This window comes from Lichenostomus cassidix, unplaced genomic scaffold (genome assembly GCF_008360975.1).
Source record: "Lichenostomus cassidix isolate B80296 unplaced genomic scaffold, HeHo_3.0 HiC_scaffold_474, whole genome shotgun sequence".
Classification (NCBI taxonomy): Eukaryota; Metazoa; Chordata; class Aves; order Passeriformes; family Meliphagidae; genus Lichenostomus; species Lichenostomus cassidix.
The window spans coordinates 1-8103 of NW_028147393.1; the positions used below are offsets into that span (position 1 = coordinate 1).

Consider the following 8103-nt stretch of genomic DNA (forward strand, 5'->3'; position numbering starts at 1 on the left):
AACGCATTTGGTATGTTTAGGTATTTTATGTTCCTTTGATCTTTTATTTGTTAGTATTACGAAAATATTGCAGTGTTCTGGTATTACATACTCTCAAACTTCTGATAACATTAATTTTCCCATGGTGAAGCAGTCGTGTAATTTAATTATATTGACAATATCAGTGGAAATTATTTTGTAGGCATCTTTTTAATCTAGGATTTAAAGAATGAATTAAGCACCACTAAGATAATTACTAAGATTTTAGATAAAGATTCATAGGGAATTATACAGAGCACAAAAACTTCCTTGTATTTAGTTTTCTAGACTAAACATGAGCAAAGGATAATGGGCCATGAAGAGACCATTCATGTTAGCAGTGTATTTAGTGTTTTGAGCAAGGCAGATGGTATCCAGAAAGAGTTCAAAGAGCTTTTTGTAGGTTGAAATGAAAGGTTAATTAAAAGAAAGCAAACTCAAGAAAATAAGCTCAGTAATACTGTTTTTACTTATCTAGCACAGCTGTAGTTAAAAGGAGTTTCTGTAAAATGTTTTTCATCTCTAAAACCTTTTTTATTCTAAGCTATTCCTGAGTAGAGTTGCTTTTCCTTATTGTTCTAGTAATGTGATGGTCAGATATGAGATACAGAGAAATCAGGGAACTTTAGAATATAGGGAGTGCTTGGATTATACTTATTGTAGTAAATATTCTGGGTTTTTTATATTTTACTTGTTTGTATAGATTCTGAATGGATACAGCTATCTTCATCTCTGCTATTGATAATGTTCTCAGCTTAAGCTTTGCCTTTATAACTGCTGGTTTTGAGGCATTCCCAATATAAAAAAAACTCTGTTTAATTCAAATTCCAAATTAATCTCTTTTTTAGTTGGAGTGAAAGTCATTTTACTTCCAAGAAGCACTGAACATACTTTTTAAGATTTGATGGATCAAAATCCCATTGTCTGAATGCTTCTCAGGCTTGTCATTAGCACTGATTCTTATAGTGACCATGAGAGGATGGAGTTCAGGATCCTAAGAGAAGGAAGCAGGGGGAAAAAGCAGGACTACAGCATTGCATTTCAGAAAAGCAGGATTCATCCTCTTCAGAGCTCTGCTTGGAAGAATCTCATCAACTATGACCTTGAAGAGAAGAGGTGTCCAGGAGAGCTGTCTGATGGTCAATAACCACTCCCTCCAAACTCAGGAAAGGACCACCCCAATAAGCAGGAAATGAAGCAAAGATGGCAGGCAGGGATGAGCAAGGATGTCCTAACTGAATTCCAACGTAAAAATGATGTGTACAAAAGGTGGAAGGAGGAGCAGTTGACCCAGAAGTATAGATGTCCTGTCCAGTCTTGCAGAGGTGGAGTTAGGAAAGCAAAAGCTGGCCTGGAGAGGGATATAAAGGGCAATAACAAAAGATTCTACGTGTACATAAACTGCAAAAGGAACACTAGGGAAAATGTGGGCCTGCTACTGAGTGGGGCAAGAGAGCTTGTGAAAATGACTTCTAGGAATCCCAGGCCCATGCAGCTAGAGTGAAAATCTGGTGGAAGGAGGGCTTATACTTGATGGAGGAGAACTAGGTTAGGGAGCAGTTAAATGAACTGGTCATACATAAATTCATAAGGTCTAATGTGTTGCACCCATGAGTGCTGATGGAGCTGGCTGAGGCCATTGCAAGGTGACTTGATTATTTTTAAATGATCGTGGTTATTGGGAAAGCAGATATCATTCATGTCTTCAGGAACAGCAAGAAGAAGGCTCTCGGGAACTTCAGGCTCGTTGACTTCAGCCCAATCCCTTGGGAGATGATAGAAGAAATCCTTCAGAAAAGGACTTCCAAAGTCATGAAGGACAAAAAGATCATGACTAGTCAGCATGGATTTACCCTGGCAGCCTTTTGCAATTGGTGGACAAGTAGAAGTCATTGGATGTTGTTTACCTCAACTTTGTAAAGCCTTTGATACTTATGTCCCACAATATCATAGACAAGTTGACCAAGTGTGGGTTAGGTAAATAGACAGTGAGGTGGATACAAACTTGCTAAATGACCAGGCCTGAGCTGGGATCAGTGTCACAAAGTCAAGTTGGAAGCAAGACACTAGAGGTGTACTTAGGGGTCTGGGGTAAATTCTGTTTCGTGTCTTCACTGATGACCTGGATGATGGGACAGAATATACCTGCAGGAATTCCATGGATGATACAAACATGGGAGGAATGGTTGGTGCATTAATGGTTGGGCCACCTCTCTGACAGACCTCAACAGGCTGAAGAATTCTCATGAAGTTCAAAAAGGCAAAAGGCAGAGCTCTGCATATGTGGAGGAATAGCCTGTAAAGCAGCTTGGCAGAGAAGGACCTTAGGGTGCTGGTGGACAGCAAGCTGAACATGAGCGATGCACACTTGCAGTAAAAAAGGCCAACAGCACCCTGGGCTGCAACAACAACAGTGTGGCCAGTGGTCATGGGGGATGGTCCTTCCTCTCTGCACTGCTGGCCACATTTGGAGTGCTGTCTCCAGTTTGCCAGTACAAGAGAGACATGAGGATATTGAAGTTAGTCCAGTTCAGGTCCATGAGGATGATTAAGGGACTATCCTGTGAGGAGAGACTGAGGCAGCTGACACTATTCAGCCAAGAGAAGAGAAGGATCAAGGAGGGGATTTTACCTGTGTGCAGAAATCAAAGATGGGAAGGAATGAAGATGTGGAAGCTGTGGTCTTCCCAGTAGTGTCCACTGTTAGGACAAAAGACTGTGGTATAAATGAAAACATACAAAATTTCATCTGAACACAGGAAGAATTTTTTAGTGTGAGGGTGGTCAGACACTGCAATAGGTTGCCCACAGGGGTTTTAGAGTCTCCATTTGTGGAGATACTCAAATCCAACTGGATGTGGCCTTGGGCAGCATGCTGTAGCTGATCCTGCTTGAGCAGAGGGGATGGACCAGATGAGTTCAATAAGTTCTTTCCAACCTGAATGACTTTCCAACTCTTAAATCAAGGCTGTAGCATCCTCTGTAATGACTGTGCTTACAAAGTAAGCTTTGGCCAAGCTTCCCTCCTGTGATTTTTCTTTTTAAATTTATTTTAGAGTCTGCAGGTAGTGATTTGGGTTTTGTTACAGAAAATGTCTGTGTAATAAGCATTTCACTAATAAGCATTTCAAGGTGTAGATTTCTTGATTAAGAAATTGTCAATATGTGTATCTGTCTTACTGAAAAGGTCTTCAGAAAATGAAGCATAATTTCTCGAGATATTCCAGTGAATGCTACTGTTTCAGCCTTCCTCTTCTATGTAATGCTCACAACAGCAGAACCAAGCACAGCCCCAGCAGCTGCTCTGACAGTGCCCATGAGCCCAGGAGGCCAAGCTATGCAGCTGTTGCATTGCACAAACAAAGCAATTGCACAAAAGTTGGAAATCAGTGCTTATTGGCTTTAATTGTGTTTGTGTATTAGGGCTACGCTAGTTTAATTTATGGTTGCAGTTTCTTTTATGACCATGGTATAGTACCAATATTTGTATTTCTTTTTAATTTACAGGACGGAGGTCTGCTCCTAAATAATCCTTCTGCCCTGGCAGTTCATGAGTGCAAGTGTCTTTGGCCAAATGTGCCACTGCAGTGCCTGATTTCTCTAGGCACTGGTCGGTACGAAAGTGAGGTAAAGACCAACGTTACACACACCAGTCTGAAAGCCAAACTGACAAATGTTATCAACAGTGCAACTGATACAGAAGGTTGGTGTCTTAAGATACATTTGTACTGTGACTGTCTTCAGTTTTATGTTTCTTAAAATTACAGTTCCAATTCAGGGAACAATCTCTGAACTTTTCCCCCTTCTCCTCTCGGCCAGCCCCATGAAACTAATTGAAGCATGTCTCTTTGTAAGTTACTGTGTATAGTTTTAGTACCAGTGTTACATATTTTCGGAAGGATACATCTTTTTACTTGTGCTTTAGGATGAAAGGCATATTCAGGAATTAATTTGTATTTGAAAATTGTATTTTCTTGTATTTTATTTGTTTTTCCTATAACACAGAAATGCTTAAGAATCAGTGTAGAACATTGATTTTCAACAGCTTCAGAAAAAGTATTTGATTTCTGATCTTTTTTATTTACGCTTTTATACCTGTACTTTTTTAAGGACTGTACTGTATCTGCCAGTGCTGATGACTTCCACTGCTGTCAGGAAGAGCCAAGCATCTGTTTTCTAAAATAAATTGAGTTGCTAAATGGGAGTACACTGGAACTTTGTCACTAGCTGTTTACATCTGTTTTTGTGAACAGGAAATACTGATATACAGATAATATTCTCCCTTCCCTTAAAAAGGAAACTGGCGGTCCAGATTCCTTGCTGTATAGTCTCTGTCAACTGAATATCACTAGTAGGAAAAAGCTAGATTTTGGATTGCCTTTTGGTTTTTGCACAGTTGTGGAAATGCAGTGGGAATTGTGGGAAGACGATTTGTGCTATCCACTTTCTGTCAGAAAGTTTCATTGCAGCTGAAAAGTGAGGCAAGAAATTTGATGGGAAGTGGAACAAAGGAAAGTTCATTGGGGAGACCAAAGGAGAAGTGTAAAGAGGGGAGAGTAGATTTGAGCAAATGGGAACTTACATTATGAAGGAAAAAGGGGAGAGTATTAAATAGGCGAGGAAGACTGGATATGGTGAGACAAGAAAAGACATAGCTTTTGCAGTGCAGGAGGAGAGGCCAAGCCAAGAGGATTTCAGATTTACTAGAATCTTTTGCTGTGATCTTACTCCTGATATTTTTTTCACTTCAAACTTTTATTATGACAATAGATGTTTAAAAGAATGGAGGAACATGGTAAGAATACAAAGATAGAAATAGAATGAATACTCAAGGAAGTGGTAGAAATGGAATTTTAAGTGAGCCAACAAAAAGATCTAAAGGGAGAGAGAAACAAGTTGTTAAAAAAGAACAAATTAATGCATTACATAGTTTTTTATTCTTTTACTAGTTAACTGAAGTCCTATAATTTAATTTTAACATTTTACATTAAGTGCATGTTAAATTCAAGCCTCAAATCTGCAGTAATATATAAACAATTAATAGTCATAGACAAAAGAAAGCTTTAATCCTGCATATTTTTACTTTGAGATTATAGAAGAATAAATATCTCTTTTTTCATAATACCAACTTCTGTTCATACCAAGTGTAACAAATCATGGTATCCTGAATGGGAATATGCAAGTTACATTCCTGCTCTTCAGGATATGCTCTTTACTTGTCAAGGAATGGAATGTAATTAAAAATCAAGATAGCTGTAAAGCCTACTTAATTGTCATACCACTGAAGTTGTCTTGGAATAAAAAATGAAGCTTTTCCAGAGTAAACAGAGCTACAGGGTCATTTACAAACCTTCTAATAAGAAAGGCGTTTTGATGAGGCAGTGGTAGAAAAATGTTTACTCAGCAAAGCGGCACATATTTACTCTTACTGTGTCATTCCAGAGCAGTTGTTGTTCAGAGCACTTGAAGGCCTGTTAGACTCCCTCATGTGAATTTAACTGTTTCCTTCATTTGTTTTCAATACAGAAGTTCACACCATGCTGGATGCATTGTTACCTCCAGACACTTATTTCAGATTTAACCCTCTTATGAATGAAGACATACCTTTGGATGAAAGTCGTAAGGAGAAGCTCAGTCAGCTGCAGACAGATGGAATTCGTTATTTAGAACGAAACGAAGAAAAACTGAGAAAAGCTGCAAAAATATTAACACAAGAAAAATCAGTTTTGCAGAGGTTTCAGGATTGGATAAGATTAAAGGCTGACATGTATGAAGGCTTGCCGTTTCTTTCCAAATTGTGAATAAGTAATGCATGAAAGATAAATGTAAATCTTGTTCCAGAAAATCCCTTTGGTACTGTAAAGGAAGAACGTTTATTCAGGGTAAATAACATCTTTGGAAAGCTACCAGAACTGGGGAGAAAGCAATTCAGGATGGCTATTTTGTACACACTTCTTACAAGGTTTTATGTTGTTAATTCTTTTTGGAACATAATGAATCTTACTGTTGCTCTACTTTAATTTCTGAAAGTTGGTGAAATTGAAAATTATGAAAACAATTGTGCAATGCATTTTTGGATGTATGTACTATAATTACGGTGTCAGAAAACCTTTATTTATCAACTACCAGGCTTATTTAAAGCTAACAAAAAAAATCCTCATTCACTATAGTGTTGACAATATACTTGTTAGGCTCTTTCGTAGCCAGTGAATTTAATTGAAATGTAATGTTCTTGCAAAACTGCCTGTGTTAATTGCACTTTTACATCTGAAAAATAACATTTAAATTTGTTTTTTTTTATTTTAGTGGATTTTGTACATAACAGTATTGAGTAAAATGTTTGGATGACTATAAATGGCCTATTAAATTATCAACATTAACTGGTATTTTTAGAACTTTCTGCTTACTGTTTTTGTGGGAATAACTTCAGATTGATTAATTCATTATATGAAAATAATCCCAAACCCCAGACCTTCTCTGGAGCAGCTATTCCAGTTACAGGATAAAGGAAGTAAAATCCTGAAATAGTTCATATGAGTGAGAAGGTTTCTTAGAGAAACTTCAGTTTTGCATGCCAAACTTGAGGTATATCTAGTCAAGAAGAAAATTAGAAGCTGAAACATCAAATTATATAAATTTCCTTTTGTCTTCAAACTGTCATATATGCATCCTCCTGAGATTACCTTAGGGCTGTGAAGTTAACCTTTAGCGCTTGCTATGGTCTTACTGCCCATTCCTTCGGGCATACTTCCTGCATATGCCTTGAGGGATGTGGTGAGCTGTGACAACCTAGTGTGTCAAACAGCGTGTTCAACAACAGGAAGGTACACAGCAATTCCTCAGAACAGTGCAGTGAAATTTGAGGTAGGAACAGCTGCTGTCACGTGTTGGGCATGTACCTGTTAGTAAGATTGTTTGCCAGGTGCCTGGGTGAGTGGTTGTCTTGTAGTAGACAGCTACAGTGTAGGAAAATATTGACTAGATAAAATGTATGTTCTATGCAGTACCTAAAACACCCAGTTTCACCAAAGTCAGTGCATTTGTCACTTTGCTTTTTGGGACCAACCACCTGCAATTGCATTATTTACTAAAAATAACATTTATTATGATAGTCTCCTGCTGTCCTTGTTTCAAAACATTGGAAATGTTTTTAGACTGCAGTTCAGAAAGGAACTATGAGGCAGACAGCTGAAGTCCTTGGAGTTGCTACACAGTATTCTTGTCTGTGCAAGAAAACATTTGATTGGAATGGTTTGTTTTTGTTTTTTTAAATTTGATGTATTTTTAATTTTGACCTGTGTCATTTCACTCAGATATTCATCCTTTTCTGGTTCCCCATTAGTTCTCTGCCTTGTGTTTGTCACACAAAGCAGAGAGTTATGATCTTAATCCAGCTTTCATTTACACAACCTCCCTTTTGCATTCCAATTACTAAGAACTGAGTGAAAGAATAACAAGATCAAACCTTTCCCATGGGTGTGAGATTTAAGCATATAAAAAAAAATGTTAACACTGTGATAAAGGTACCTTGTATAGAGTTAAACGGTTGCCAGTATGCTAAATCAAAACAGACAGTATCAGGTAGTCTCATGTAACAACACATTACACACTTCTTTCTCTGGCAAAGAGCAAAGTCACAGCATCATCCATGAGATATCAAAGGCATTATTCTGAATTCATAAATTTTCAGTCACAGTTTTAGGGCCAAGTATTATCTAAGGAAACACATACCTTTAGTGAACAAAGTGATAACATTTCCATTTATTTTTTTAATATATATAAATAAAAGCTCATGTTGAGGATTTTATTTCAGTTAGGGTAAGATCTGGATTTGTGATGATACTGTTTTTGCTGGAAGCTGCTGTCTTATCTTCATTCACCCCTTTTCCCCTTCCTCTTTATTGCTATAACAATGCTTTTCGTAAGTGTGGCTTTTAAAAGTACATATGGAGTTGAGTTGAGCTACAGAGTAATTAATTCAGACTGTTTTAGGTGTCTGTGTATATAAATTCACAAGGTGCCTGTATTGAATGCCTTCAAACTAAACTCTTTGATCCTTGGTGCTGCAAGTGCTGCACTGTCTAT

At 37.7% G+C, this 8103-nt stretch overlaps 1 long non-coding RNA gene across 1 annotated transcript; it reads left to right on the forward strand.

The window, feature by feature from the left end:
- The first annotated feature begins 30 nt into the window (after positions 1-30).
- LOC146423264 (uncharacterized) lies at positions 31-6404 on the forward strand. Its single transcript, XR_014847603.1, has 2 exons — positions 31-3721; positions 5545-6404. It is a non-coding gene; the product is annotated as an uncharacterized LOC146423264 (long non-coding RNA).
- The last annotated feature ends 1699 nt before the right edge of the window (positions 6405-8103 follow it).